This window comes from Aquarana catesbeiana, linkage group LG02 (genome assembly GCF_042186555.1).
Source record: "Aquarana catesbeiana isolate 2022-GZ linkage group LG02, ASM4218655v1, whole genome shotgun sequence".
Taxonomy (NCBI): Eukaryota; Metazoa; Chordata; class Amphibia; order Anura; family Ranidae; genus Aquarana; species Aquarana catesbeiana.
In genome coordinates, this window is record NC_133325.1 from 659612460 (window position 1) to 659628477 (window position 16018).

Consider the following 16018-nt stretch of genomic DNA (forward strand, 5'->3'; position numbering starts at 1 on the left):
TCCTGGTCGTTCAGCATTTACATTTTGCTGCAGAGATAATAATCTACAATTGGAACTAGTTTAAATTATCTAAAGCGTTTAATCTTTAAATATAAAATAACTTCTAAGATTATCCTGATTTTAAAGTGACGTTCGTGTGTTAAACAAGGGGGGCTTAAATACTTCACCATATGAAGCATAAAAAATAACCAGGAGTCCATTGCAGGTTCCAAAATGCCCTAATTAAATGGTTGGGCATCTTATACAAAGCTGGCCATAGATGGCCAGCTTGCCCCGCAAGCTGCTACATAAAATGTTATATAGCGAGATGAGTAGCGGTGGAGGCGATGGGCCAACACAAAGACTACATAGACATTCTCAGAAGAAAAGAGGACTATGACAAGACGGAATGGATGAGTTTGTGCTGGAAAACTGACTAGTCAAATTTGCTAGCAAGTTCAGAGACGCATTATGGGCTCATTCATATGCATGGCAGGCGCTGCTGCTCCTCTGAAAAGGAACTTAGGCTGGCCATATGTGGATCATTTTTTTGATCAGCTGGCAGAATTACTCTAACTGCACAAGCAAGGCGGATGGAGGAATTCTCCCTGCTGTACTATTGTATTCTGGCAGTGGGGAATCTATGGCCAGCTTTGTGTCAGAATGCACTGATCAGTGCTGCCTGATGGGGTTTTCCAACAGTCCTGTTCAAAAGAAGTCAATCATTATATAGACTTCCGTCGATTGAAAACAGCCATAGATGGATTGAAATTCAGCCAGCCTTAGTTTAACAAGTGAGCAATAAAAGTTGTTTATGAAAAGGAATATCACTTTAAGAAAGCATTTTTTTTTGTGCTTTTACCTGAAGTTTTTAAAGCTGGTGACAGGGTCTCCAACATTGACAATGTTCCTTTACAAACATCTGCTGCCATTTTACAAAAAGCTACTTAGCACAAAAAACACTGAATGTATACTAGAAAGATTTGATGTTATGAAACTAGGCAACCAAACACTTGATATACACTTCAAACAGATCTGGACCCTGTGAATAGATGTTTTATTATTGACGTGAAGGAGGTTATATAGGATTGTATAGAAAAGGGCTGGTAACAAGAACCTACTAGCACCATCATTCCACATAGTGCAGACTGCAGAAGAATGATGTTATCTCACAATGTATATGGGGAGAGCCTGTTCCTCTAGGAATGTAGTGGGTGTTCACAACCATGTCCTTGAGAAATGGCTTGTATATCAGAAGTGCCCATTAAGGTCGAAGCCTCTACAGATTCTGTACACCAGTAATGTGTACTCACTAGTAAATATTAGGAAAGGTTTATCAATATACTTATAAAGCAGCAATCTGTCACTTACTCTAGGCATTAATGGCAAACAAGTTGTTTCACACTGGATACATGCTAACTGTCATAGTATCATCAAAAAGCCCTCCACAAAGCTCCTGTTTTTGCCACTTTTTTTGTGAGTCCTAGAAAATTTTGTATGTAGCAATCTCATTATTACTTAAAATCTGAATGAACATTATCCTTCAAGATTTTCATACAGACTCATAAGTCTTTCAACGATTTTAGGCCTCGTGCACACTGCAACTGATAAACTCAGGTTTTTGTGAGTTTGGGCTTTAATTTTAACAAATAAACCAAAATTCTCCTCTTTGTATCAAATGAAAACAAAAACAACAAGAGCAAAAAAAAAAAAAACAGCCCTTAAATTCCCCTCTATGTTATCCTATGTGTCCATGCGCATATGGACATTTTTGGAAGTTTATAAGCAGAGGCGTTTATGGGCTGTTGTCAGAACGCCCTAAAATCGCATTCAAGGGCAGTTCTTCTGACCACAAAAAATGCGTTTTTATTAGCATTCAGCAGTTTTTACATTGCAGAGCTGAATGTAAGATGGTGTAATTTTACAAAAATTCCCAAAAACGCTGATGCTGAAAAACGCAATTAAAAAACGCTGTTAAAGGCGCATTTTTAAAGCATCAGTTGTGTGCATGAAGCCTAAGATTTGAATTATTGTTCATTTGGAAAACACTCAGTTAGGCTGCGTTCACACTATTGTGCTTCATAAAGTGCACAAAATCGTAATTTTGGGTGTATTTTTTTTTTACATGAAACTTATAAAGAGCACCCCATGTGTGGCAAGCAGACGTATGTTTTTCATGCGAGAAAACAGACGAGAAATGCATCAAATTGCATGGTTAAGAAAGCATAAAGCTTGAACCTCAAAGAAGGTGCATGAACTACTTTGCCACTTTAATAGTGGGTACTGCAGTCCATTGAAATGAATGAGCTGCCCTATGCATGTAGGGAAAAGACAAGCAAAAAAAGCATATACAGTATATGCAACGCCTGACACCTCATGTCAGTTTGAATGGGGCCTAAAAATAGGCCAGGTTCACACTTCTAAAACACTGCATTCTACCTTACTACCCTTACACAGGCTATCCCCCCTTCAGTCTATTATGAATGCTGCTGCTAGACTAATAACCTCACTAACCAATCTGTGACTGCTGCCCCTCTCTGCCAATCCCTTCACTGGCTTCCCCTACCCCACCATATAAAATTCAAAATGCTAACCACAACATACAAGGCCATCCCCAATATCGCCCCCTGCTACATCACTGATCTCATCTGTAGGCATTGCCCCAATCTTCCCCTCCGCTTCTCCCAGGACATCCTGCTCTCTAGCTCCCTTGTTACCTCCTCTCATGCTCTCCTTCAGGACTTATCCAGAGCCTCTCCCATCCTTTGGAACTCCCTGCCCCAGTATGTCCGATCAGCCCCTAACCTGTCCACCTTTAGGAGATCCCTGAAAATTCACTTATTCAGGGAAACCTATCCCACACCCACCTAACAACTGTCCCCGGGCCACCCCCATCAAATCATTTCATGCATCTATTACCTTTTGTACCACCACCTCCTCCCTTTAGAATGTAAGCTCTACGGAGCAGGGCCCTCCCGTCCCTTCTGTATTGAACTGTATTGTAATTGTGCTGTCCCCCCTCTACATTGTAAAGCGCGACGCAGGGCAGCCATCAGAAATTTTTGGGCCACTTATACAGCTTTAGGTGCCCCCCCCCCCCCGAGCCTGACCACCAACATTCCCCAGGGCTTGCCCATGGGCCATTCTACTGAAACCGCACAACTGCCACCTCACCTGGACGAAGTTAAAGTTGAAGTTTACGTTAAAGTGATTGTAAAAGATCACCTTGTAAAACAACCCATTCCAAATAAAATAGCAATGAAAGGTAAAAACATTTGTGTATAGATATAAAATACATAATAAATACCCTTTTTTAGAAGTAATCACATTCCCTCGGTTCTCAGCTGCAGAGCTGGGGAGGAGAGGCAACAGCACACTGAGTTTCCAAGTGAAAGGCAGGTGTTAGGACAAGTCTGATCATTGGAGGAGAGCAGGCCTGAGTTCCCAGCATATCTAGAGAACTGACCACAATGTGTTCTCCTGCTTAGTGTGGTCAGTTTTTAATAGGAAAGCAGAGGGACTGGCGGGAACACCAGGGATTTCACACAAAGAAAGCAATACAAAGAGAACAGAATACTTTCTCATACAAGTACATGGTGAAACAGGTACATATTAGGAATAAGAAATATTGGGTTTAAATATTCTTTAATGTTTGGTTGCCTAAATACAATAGCCAGCAGTGGGGATTCCTTCATCCACCCCGTTTACCATGGATGGGGAATTGGCACTGCCAAAGTTCTGATGGCAACTTTGGAGTTCCTTAATGCTTAAAGGATAAGTTCACCTTTTGTTACATGTTCCACCTTTATTTAGGGTGGAACATGTAACATGTTCCAGCAGCTTCAGCCTCTCTCACCCCCACAGTGACAGCGAGTGGTCACTTGCTCCGGGCGCCCACTGTCACAGTTTTAAAATAACGTGGCCGTGCAGGGCTCCGCCTGCCCGGTCACATCATTCATTTACAGGGCTCTGTGGATGAGAAACTACAAGTACTCACATGCTTTGCGGCTGTCAGCTTGTAGTTTCAATGAACTACCACAGCACTGTTGAGCGCTTTAGTGGTTCATTCTATCTTCCTGTCAGCGAGTATCTGCCTGCACGTATGAGGTATGGGCACACAGATACACAGACTAGTCTACAGGAGTCCTGCATGGCACCTGCGATCTGCTGATTGCGGGTTCAATGCTTTACAGGCTCCAAGTAAAAAAAAAAAAAAAAAAAAAAAATGCACATTTTTTTTACCTGCAAAACGATGTGCATTTATTTTTATTTTTTTAAAGGTCAACTTATCCTTTAAAGGGTATATAAACCCTAACAATGTACTTCTGATATCTGCTCCTTAGAGGGCTGTTAACAGATATAATAAACTGATGGTAAAGTGAAGTTAAAAATACCTGTTAATCCCATCAGAAATCTAGAGCTGTTCAGTACTCGGTTATCTCAGGAGTCTAAATCAGTCCTAAGTCTTATTTTGGTCACCTCCGGAACCAGGAACCCAGGATGGGACTGGCTGGCGCATTGAGTTGTTTGCCAGGGGTTTTGTTTAAATGTATTTCTATGGAATTTGGGGCATGTTTTTCAGCTGTAAAACGTTATCCAAGACCTAGAGATGAAATTCGGTGCAAAAGTACAAGCACTTTAGCTTTACATTTCCTCTAAAGGGTGGCACCAACCATAGCCAATTGACAGCAATCGGAAATGCAATGTTCTCTTTAACCTAAATGGGGTGAGCATGCAGTACCCAAACGAGAAAAAAAAGGGAACAAAATGCACGTTTTCATTCCTAAGGGTATGCCAACACAGCCCAAACTATACTCGGTGACAATAAGGATGTCTGATAACCCCAAACTGAGTGGGGAGAAGTCATTTTGCACATTGTGCCAGTGTCATTCCTCCAAAGTTTGCATGTTTAGATTTAAATCTTATGTGTGTGCTGCAGCAAGGCACGACAACTTTTAAAAGCCACAGACAAGATTGAACCCCTTGACCCTACAGCACCAGCTCAACTCAAGACACAAAGCAGATCATCATAAATTACTTGTCCACTGATCTGGGAATTGTCTGTACAGCAGTGGAGGGGTTTGAGACTGCCGTCATCTCACCCTTGATCTACAAATCAATCTAAAAAGAAAATAACTCTGAGCCAAACCATTTATGCTGCTAGCAGTTTCTGATCTAAAGTAATTACATAAGTGCAATACAGCACAGAAATGGCTTCTGGCACTGAAGACAGTGGGCTCAATTCACTAAAAATATCTCATGAGATAATTGAATCGCGTGATACATTTTTTCCAATTTATTTATTTATTCCAGGTACTTATATATAGCGCCGTCAATTTACGCAGCGTTTTACATACAGTGGGGACGGAAAGTATTCAGACCCCCTTAAATTTTTCACTCTGTTATATTGCAGCCATTTGCTAAAATCATTTAAGTTCATTTTTTTCCTCATTAATGTACACACAGCACCCCATATTGACAGAAAAACACAGAATTGTTGACATTTTTGCAAATTTATTAAAAAAGAAAAACTGAAATATCACATGGTCCTAAGTATTCAGACCCTTTGCTCAGTATTTAGTAGAAGCACCCTTCTGATCTAATACAGCCATGAGTCTTTTTGGGAAAGATGCAACAGGTTTTTCACACCTGGATTTGGGGATCTTCTGCCATTCCTCCTTGCAAATCCTCTCCAGTTCTGTCAGGTTGGATGGTAAACGTTGGTGGACAGCCATTTTTAGGTCTCTCCAGAGATGTTCAATTGGGTTTAAGTCAGGGCTCTGGCTGGGCCATTCAAGAACAGTCACAGAGTTGTTGTTAAGCCACTCCTTCGTTATTTTAGCTGTGTGCTTAGGGTCGTTGTCTTCTTGGAAGGTAAACCTTCGGCCCAGTCTGAAGTCCTGAGCACTCCAGAGAAGGTTTTCGCCCAGGCTATCCCTGTACTTGGCCGCATTCATCTTTCCCTCGATTGCAACCAGTCGTCCTGTCCCTGCAGCTGAAAAACACCCCCACGGCATGATGCGGCCACCACCATGCTTCACTGTTGGGGCTGTATTGGACAGGTGATGAGCATTGCCTGGTTTTCTCCACACATACAGCTTAGAATTAAGCCCAAAAAGTTCTATCTTGGTCTCATCAGACCAGAGAATCTTATTTCTCACCATCTTGGAGTCCTTCAGGTGTTTTTTAGCAAACTCCATGCAGGCTTTCTTGTGTCTTGCACTGAGGAGAGGCTTCCCTCGGGCCACTCTGCCATAAAGCCCCGACTGGTGGAGGGCTGCAGTGATGGTTGACTTTCTACAACTTTCTCCCATCTCCCGACTGCATCTCTGGAGCTCAGCCACAGTGATCTTTGGGTTCTTCTTTACCTCTCTCACTAAGGCTCTTCTCCCCCGATAGCTCAGTTTGGCCAGACGGCCAGGAAGGGTTCTGGTCGTCCCAAACTTCTTCCATTTAAGGATTATGGAGGCCACTGTGCTCTTAGGAACCTTAAGTGCAGCAGAATTTTTTTGTAACCTTGGCCAGATCTGTGCCTTGCCACAATTCTGTCTCTCAGCTCTTCAGGCAGTTCCTTTGACCTCATGATTCTCACTTGCTCTGACATGCACTGTGAGCTGTAAGGTCTTATATAAACAGGTGTGTGGCTTTCCTAAACAAGTCCAAACAGTATAACCAAACACAGCTGGACTCACATGAAGGTGTAGAACCATCTCAAGGATGATCAGAAGAAATGGACAGCACCTGAGTTAACAGCAAAGGGTCTGAATACTTAGGACTATGTGATATTTCAGTTTTTCTTTTTTAATAAATCTGCAAAAATGTCAACAATTCTGTGTTTTTCTGTCAATATGGGGTGCTGTGTGTACATTAATGAGGAAAAAAATGAACTTAAAGGATTTTAGCTAATGGCTGCAATATAACAAAGAGTGAAAAATTTAAGGGGGTCTGAATACTTTTCCGTCCTTCCGTCCCCACTGTATACATTGTATAATCACATCAGTCCCTACCCTCAAGGAGCTTACACTCTAAGGTCCCTAACTCACATTCATACATATACTATCTCACGAGATAATGAAAATGTCAATTCACTATCATCTCATGAGGTATTTACCTAAAAAAAAAAAAAAAAAAAAAAACAAAAAAAGAAAAAAAAACTCAGTAAATACATCATAAAACAGCGTTAAAGTAAATTCACTAAGCCCCCGCTCACAACGGTGCAACTTGTCATACGATTTGACAGTTCCAAATGACACAAGTCGCACCTCATTGCTGGCAATGGAACCGTTCATATCGCTGCGACTCATGTTGCAGCCATTATGAAAAAGGTTCCTGCACTACTTTTTACCAATTTAATTGCGAATTGCATAAATTAAGTTGCAGGCCGCAATCAAATCGGCAGTGCAAATAGCACTGATGTGTGGCTCTAAAATGGCGATGGAGTAGTGCGATTTTAAAGCCACACCAGTGTGAATAGGGACTTAAGAAAAAAAAAAAAAATGCAGGATTTAAAAAAAGGAGTATGCATGCATGGCATGCAGCAATTAAGGAATGTAAAAATATATTAGCCAATTTGGAATAGTCTCTACCTTTTTGGATCAGTTTCTCAACAGTAATAGTTAGAAACCTAAATATGGAAAAACAAAATTATTGGGGTTGATTTACCTAAAGTATAACTAAAGGCAAAACATTTTTTTAGTTATGGATAGAGTGGAGGTGGATTAGAGCCCCCTGCAAGGTTTTTATTGTGGTCTGTCCCCCATTAGGGGGATTCACCCTTTCTATTTGTCCTGTTTATCATTGTCATTGAAAGTGAATGTAAAAGAAAATCCCAAATTTTGGGCTGTGGCCCAAAAAGTAATAGAGGGAAAAATGTTCCAATGGGGACCTAGGTTATCAAGGGATTCTTTAAATTTAAAGTGATTTCCTATCACTTCCTGTTTTGGCTAGTGGACAGGAAGTGAAGGGAAGTCTCCTCAATGACAACGTAGTCTTTTCTATTGGTGAAAGAGGGGTATTTATGTGTGTGTGTGATTTTTGATACTTTTTTCATTCAATATTTGACATTTATACAGATATTTTGTATTTACTTAATTTAATGTACAGCTTCCCTTTCACTGGTATTCTAGTCACCTTTTTTCATTTGTATTAATACATAGGCTGCAGGGAGTGCCACTAACTTGGCGAGTTGGCATATTTCTAGGTTTAAAGCATTAGCAATAAAAACTGAAAGGGGTTTTGATTCTTTTCCACTGTATCCATCCCACTCAATATCACGTCATGAGATAAAACATTGAATGGTTTCATGAGATAAACAAGCTCACATTTTGCTGCCCCCTCCAAAAAAAAAAAAAAAACACACCACCTGCCACTGCTGATCAGGTATCACGTAGGCATATTTACATTTGTGCCAAGCTAGCCCAGAGTGAGTATGCAAAATATATGGTACCTGGAGTCCAGTTTTAATTACACTGGCCTTGGCCTGTGAGGGCAGCTCTCAAAGCATAGTAAAACAAGGGGCATTTGAAAAGTTGCTCCGTATCCCCAGAAATATTATGTTATGTTTTCATGTTCCTGGTGTTACACCAAAATCAATATGCTTTATTGAATTATTAAACACACGCATACCTGGTATAACTGTGTCTACATGTCACCATCATAAAATTGTTATTTTGATGATTATCTTAACCAGATTTCCTGCAGGTTAATATTTATACATTTTACAAGTTAATGGGATTCTTTTGCATTTTTTATGGACAACAGGAACCAACTTGTGAACTTACATAGAGCTAGACTCTGCATAGTGAATATTTCCCCAAGCACAGCGGGACTTTGTAAATACGGCAACTTTCACTAAGACATCGGTTTTCTCCCCGCAGCATAGAGACTTCAGAGAGGTTTCAGTTTACAAGTCATCCCTTTGTGGAGCTGTCGCTCCGTCTATAGCTGTGAAATCTAATGCCCAAATTAAAAAGGCAACCAAAAGGATTTGAAGCACTGAATGAAAAGAAAACCCTGCATTCAAACATGCCATAGGAGTGGCACAAACATAATAGACATTCTATTATATTATGGCTTTCAACAAAATCTCAAATCAACATATGCGATGTTCAAAAAACAATGAATGAACAGTGCATGAGCAACATACAAAAGAATTCTACACAAATAAAAAAAATGAATAAAATGCTATACTTTATCTACAAGCCTAAACGGCACTGTTTAGTAGACAACATAAAAATATAGGTCAATAATAGCGTTCAAACCATTCAGTATATGATCGAGTTGAAATGTAAAAACTGGAACTTTATTACTCCTTTCTACTCTAATCTCTATTACCATTAAAGTGAACCTAATGCAAAAGTTGATATCCATTTTAAAATATTAGTGAGGCACTGGGTAGAGTAAATAGGTCTGTAGCAAAGTGAAAAAACGTACCTGTCAACTATAAGAAGCAGATCCTGCAGTGCTCAAGTTCCAGGTTATGTGACTGATGCGATTGACACTAAGGACTCTTTTACTGCCGATACCCTCAATACAATGCTACTGTTGGTAAGTGACCCAGCAATGGCTTTAGTTCACATCACCCAAAACTAACCTGCCACAAGGCCTGCTTCATTTCAGCCAAAAGTTAAGGCAGCCCATACAAGTCTTTTTTTCCATTCAACCAGTGGGGGTGAAAGGAAAAATGACTTGATTCCCCCATCCACACACCAGGTGTGGATGGGGGAATCCTCCCCGCTAAGCTATTGTATTCTGACAGTAGGGAAACTTCCCCGCCATCAGAGTACACTAATCAAGCTGGCGGTGCTGAACAAGGGGATCCTTCAGGGTGGTTGTACAGAAGTTGATCTGTAGATTGACTTCTTTACAACCAGCCTGCCCATACAGGGATCAATATTTGACTAGTCCCCGATGAAGAGGCCGAAATTCGATCCATGTATGGTCAGCCTAAAGTGATAATAAAGTCTTGTTTTCTTTTGTTTAAAAATAACAAACATGTTATACTTACCTGCTCTGTGCAGTGGTTTTGCACAGAGCAGCCCAGATTCTCCTCTTCTCGGGTCCCTCGCCAGCACTCCTGGCCCCTCGCTCCTGCTGAGTGCCCCCACAGCAAGCAGCTTGCTATGGGGACACGTGAGCCGAGCCGCTGCTCTGTGTGTCCGTTTAGACACTGAGCCATGGTTTGGCCCACGGCAGCTCTCTCTCCTCATTAGCTCACTGACTTTGATTGATAGCAGCAGGAGTCAATGGAGCCCACTCCTGTGTCTCAGCCAATCAGGAGGGAGAATCCCGGACAGTCGAGGCTCTTGTGAAACATCTCTGGGTCAAGATCGGGCTTGGGTGAGTATTAGGGGGGCTGCACATTGAATGTTTTTTATCTTAATGCACAGAATGCATTAAGATAAAAAACCTTCTGCCTCTAGAACCACTTTTTTTGTTCACTATGCTCCACCGGCAGCCCCTCTCCAATACTCTACTAATTTCCCCCCATAAAGTGGACATAAGCTTTGGAGTTACACAGGGAGACTATGCAGGATTTAGAATGATAGCACCCCGGTTAGAAACATCAAAATCCATCTGATTCAAAGCAATATCAATTCTTTTGCAGACTTTAAATAGATTACTGCTTTATATGGTACTGAACAGTTAGTATACACCAATTATCTTTCAGTGGTGGATTGACTAGTGTCATTTGATCTCAACAGCTGAACCTAGAATACAACAAAATATTGTTCTCCATATATTTAAAATAGAAATTCATTGCAATGAACACCTATAATGAGGATCAGAGAAAAGAAAGATGAGGAAGTAAAAAAAAAATTGCAACTATATTAAAGGAAATCCACATCAAACAGTGCAGGGGCTGCCATTGCTGAACTCTTGAAAAAGTCAGTTGTCTGAAAGCCAATATTCTAAATACATCCAACCTGGAACTAGCATTTAGCACGCCAGAACTACAGATCTGCATATGTATTTTTCTGGATTGCTCAGAAAATACAGAAGCATTTGAATCGCATTACAACCCGGAAACGAAAGTATTCTCACCAATAGCAACTTACGAATATTTCCACTAGAACTTTTTTAAAGCAGGACTGTGCCATTGCTGGTCCCCAGTGCTCTTGCTATAATGCACAAGTATATGTCAGCACTTTTTGTTTTTTTTGCCACCTGAATTAAAAGGAACATGTGTATCCTATTATAAGAAACTATGAGTACCAATATACATCTTGCAGATCTAGATATATCAGTAAAAAATAGCCAGCGACAAGATACCGTCAAGTGCCAAGAACACCCTTCTTTTTTTTTAATCCCTAAAATTCCAAATAAATTTGTGCAACCTATGAATGTTCACAAGACTTGAGGAAGCAGATTTAGTATCTCAACAATAAACACTAGTCTTGTACAGCTTATCTCCTCTAGAAGATGTTCAGCCAGGAACATTCTGTACCGGTTTACTCACTCAGCCTGATTGACCTCCACAAACCTTCTAATCTGGTCCCCTTCTGCACAAGCTTTACCACCTTCAAACCTGCTCCAACAGATTTCTACACTGATGATACGCTTACATCAGCTAAAACAGGGCTGTATTGGCTCATACATGGACAACTTGCGTTATAATATCTTCTTTTTCAACAAAACTAAAACAATTGACATCTATTCTAAGTAAATATATTCAATAAAATACATGACTGCGCAAAAGTTGGATTCAGGTTTTGCATGTTTTAGGTTTCTGTGCTTAAATATTAAAGTGTTACTAAACCCACAACAGTAAAATCAGTCTGTATATACAGTAAAGCATGCTTGTTATACTAACTGTGAAACCTAAAGGGTTAATCCTCTGCATTGTGTAAAAAGGCTGTTTGGTCCTGTCTTCTCTGATCCTCCCCTTCTTTTACTTTCCCCAATCTATCTGCTGATAGTACAGAGCCTTGGGGGCACTCTGCACATGCTCAATTTGGTGTGTATTGCTAGAGAGTTGTTTTTTTCTTTGGGAGGCTGCATGTCATTAGCACAGGGCCAATCAGCACTGCCCAGACAGAGGGTCAGGGGTCATGCAGCCTCATAGGACAGTCAAAAGAGGATGAAAACTCCTCCTACAAGCTTTAACCAGACACTGATGTCATAAGACTGCTATATACTGCTGATGAGAAAAGATATTAAGCAGTTTATATTTACTAAAATAATTGCATTTCTATGTTCTGTGTACTGTGGGAGACCAGATATAGTGCATGCAGGGTCCTGGGTTTAGTAACACTTTGAAGGCATTTAGAATAGGTTTTCAATCATTTTAGAATTGAGATGGTTATTTACTCTTTAACATGTAAAGAGCATGTTACCCCAACATTTCCTATTCCTGATATGTGTATGTTGTACCGTGTACTTATGTTAAAAAGTATGCGGTTTTCTTTGTATGAAACACCCGGTGATCCTGCCAGTCTCCCTGCTTTCCGGTTTCAAAGTGACCATGCTAGGGAGCACATTCGTCTGGTTGTGCTTGGAGCACAGCCTGCCTGTCCTCCAATGGACAAGACTTTTGCTGACATAATCCCCCCCCCCCCTCCCCAGCTAAGCATGGGGAAGATCAGTGTACTGCTTTCTCCTTGCCTTCTGCTGACACACCCGCCTGCAATCTCCACCCCCTATCCTCTAAGCCCCTTATGCAGCTGAGAACAGGTCATGCGACCACTGATAGAAAAAAGGAAAAAAAAAAGTATTTATAATTTTCTTGTGCCTAAAGAACATAAACTGAAAGGGTTGTTTTAAAAGGTAACGGTTCACATATACTTTAACATTTTCAAGGTACACTAAATGTTATATATTGTATATTTTAATGTGGAGAAAAAGCTAAATAAACAAAAAAAATAGTTGTTGGTTGTATAGTACCACTTTTGGCTACAATTAAAGCTGCATGAATTTTGGGGCAAGTCTTAACCAGCTTAGTACAACTTGGTCTTTCAACTTTTGCCATTTTTCTTGGTAATCTCTCTAGTTTTGTAATATTAAATGAGGACAGTTGGTGAGCCGCAGATTCTTAGATGAGCGAGGGCTGGACTTTCACAAGGTCATTCTAAGAAGTTCAGGTTATTGGTTTTTGAGCAGCTTAGTGTAGCGTTGGCTGTGTGCTCAGGGTCATTTTCCTGCTGGACGTTTAAACTAATCCCAGCCTCAGGTATCTTGCAGACTGGTTTTCCACTAAAAATGCCCTATATTTGGCTTCCCCTACCTTGCCCTCAGTTCTAGTCAATCACTGAAGATAAAAAGCATTTCCATAATATTATGCTGCTACAACCATGTTTCATCAAAGGGGTGAAAAGTGTTGGCTTACCTCCACATGTAGCATTTCATGCTAAAGCCAACTTGTTCAGTTTTGGTCTCATGATACTTAAGGACCCCTTTTTCCCATATTTGTTGTGTTGCAGACATACATATTACCAAATAACAAAAGGGTTTTTCCAGCAATGGATGGGTTTGTGCCAATCTTAAAACAAAAAAAACAGCTTTTTGGGTGCATTATGGTGCTTCTTGGTTGGTTTCTCTCATATCAGCTTTGGAATGCTGTGACTCCTTCAAATTTACTCCCGGCCTTGTTACCTGGTCAATGAGTTTTAGAGGGCAGAGTCAAAGTTTCACCATATTTAAATTTTTATAGAACATTTAACAATCAATCAGATGTTCACAGCTTTGGAATATTTTTTTGACTGTAGCATCCTGGACAGATTTTAATAGCTGCTTACCCTATTAACACATTTATTTATTTTTTATTATTATTTGCAAATGATTATAAAGCTATGTAGATTTTGCTTTCCAATGTGAAAGCAAATGAGAATGTGGAAACAGGAACCAGAGTGCATCTTTGTGGCGGTTATCAGGACAACACATACCATGATATCTATTCTCCCACTAACACTGATGCTTCTGCTGGGAGAAGTGCCAAGCTTTTGGAGCCAGACTCCTCTGTCTGATAGCACCAGCCTGAATGTCATCACTCTGGCACCAACCTACATGATGCTCTGTGTGTTCTGACACAGAACTATGTACATAATAGCTTTACACCCATCTCTGTGTCTAAGTAGGACAGTGGGGAACTGGACACATCTTTTTAACTCAATGGATGAGTATATCCAATATTTCCATCTGATGCCTGCAGGCAGCTGTAGACATGTGATATCAATCCTGATCCACTACCTGGTCTATGTATGGGCTAAAACCAGCTGCTGGAAGTGATTGTTGGTATCACCATTAGAGCACTTACACATCAGTAGAGCCCCTTTAGCTTAATTGCAGACACATTTCCTCCACCCCAGCAGCCAAGGTACGGTCATTGACATGCTTTTGTAAACACTAGTACAAAGTAAAGACATAAGCAAAAATATTTTACAATGTTTTACGATAGCACTACCGTATACATGAGCACAGCAGAGTACAGCCAATAATGACAATGACAGGTAGTATGCTACACGTGAGCTGCCTGGGTGTTGGAAATATGCCGGCACTTATGCTAAATTGGCTCAGCTGGCCCATGTACAAGAGACCTGATAGCGATACCCAGTGTCACTTCCAAGAGCTGGTTTTAGCCCATACGTAGCACAGGTATTGGATTTGGCTAGCTATCTTGTGTCTACAGCTGCCAGCAGGCATCAGATGGAAATTGGAAGCGCAGACTTGATCCACTGGCCAGGATATTAGCCGCCAAAGATCTAAGCATAAACATGCATTTGCAGATTGCCCAATTATTCATGTATACACTTATGGAAGGCAAAGACAAAATCAACCACCACAATCACCCAAGTATAGACTTCCTGGCAGATAAGCCAGTAAAGGGATGACTGGTAAATGTTAAAAAGTGTGTGTACACATACACTATATTACCAAAAGTATTGGGATGCCTGCCTTTACACGCACATGAACTTTAATGGCATCCCAGTCTTAGTCCATAGGGTTCAATATTGAGTTGGCCCACCCTTTGCAGCTATAACAGCTTCAACTCTTCTGGGAAGGCTGTCCACAAGGTTTAGGAGTGTGTCTATAGGAATGTTTGACCATTCTTCCAGAAGCACATTTTGTGAGGTCAGGCACTGATGTTGGACGAGAAGGCCTGGCTTGCAAACTGCGCTCGAATTCATCGCAAAGTTGTTCTATCGGGTTGAGGTCAGGGCTCTGTGCAGGCCAGTCAAGTTCCTCCACCCCAAACTTGCTCATCCATGTCTTTATAGACCTCGCTTTGTGCACTGGTCCAAATCATTTGGTGGAGGGGGGATTATGGTGTGGGGTTGTTTTTCAGGGGTTGGGCTTGGCTGATTAGTTCCAGTGAAGGGAACTCTGAAGGCATCAGCATACTAAGACATTTTGGACAATTTCAAGCCCCCAACTTTGTGGGAACAGTTTGGGGATGGCCCCTTCCTATCCTAACATGACTGTGCACCAGTGCACAAAGCAAGGTTCATAAAGACATGAATGAGTGAGTTTGTGGTGGAAAAACTTAACTGGCCTGCTTAGGGTCCTGACCTCAACTCGATAGAACACCTTTGGGATGAATTATTATTATTTATTATTATACAGGGTTTATAAAAGGACCAACAGTTTGCGCAGCGCTTTACAACATGCGGGAAAACAGTACAGTTACAATACAATACAGGCGGGATCAGAGGGCTCCTTATTAGAAATAGAGTGGAGACTGCGAGCCAGGGCTTCTCATTCACATCAGTGCCTGACCTCACAAATGCGCTTCTGGAAGAATGGTCAAACATTCCCATAGATACACTCTTAAACCTTGTGGACAGCCTTTCCAGAAGAGTTGATGCTGTTATAGCTGCAAAAGGTGGGCAAACTCAATAGTGAACCCTATGAGCTAAGACTGGGATGCCATTAAAGTTCATGTGTGTGTACAGGCAAGCGTCCCGATACTTTTGGTAATATAGTGTATATGATTGTTGGATGCTCTGACCAAAAATGTCGAAATCAGCTGAACATGATCTTATACCTTTACATACTCCTAAGCTTAAATTCTAGAAACATTTAAAAGACACAAACGAATGCAACT

At 40.9% G+C, this 16018-nt stretch overlaps 1 protein-coding gene across 2 annotated transcripts in view; it reads right to left on the reverse strand.

The window, feature by feature from the left end:
* Positions 1–16018, reverse strand: part of LOC141128938 (smoothelin-like protein 2) — a 153404-nt gene that overhangs the window by 62995 nt on the left and 74391 nt on the right. The gene's annotated exons all lie outside the window — the stretch shown is intronic.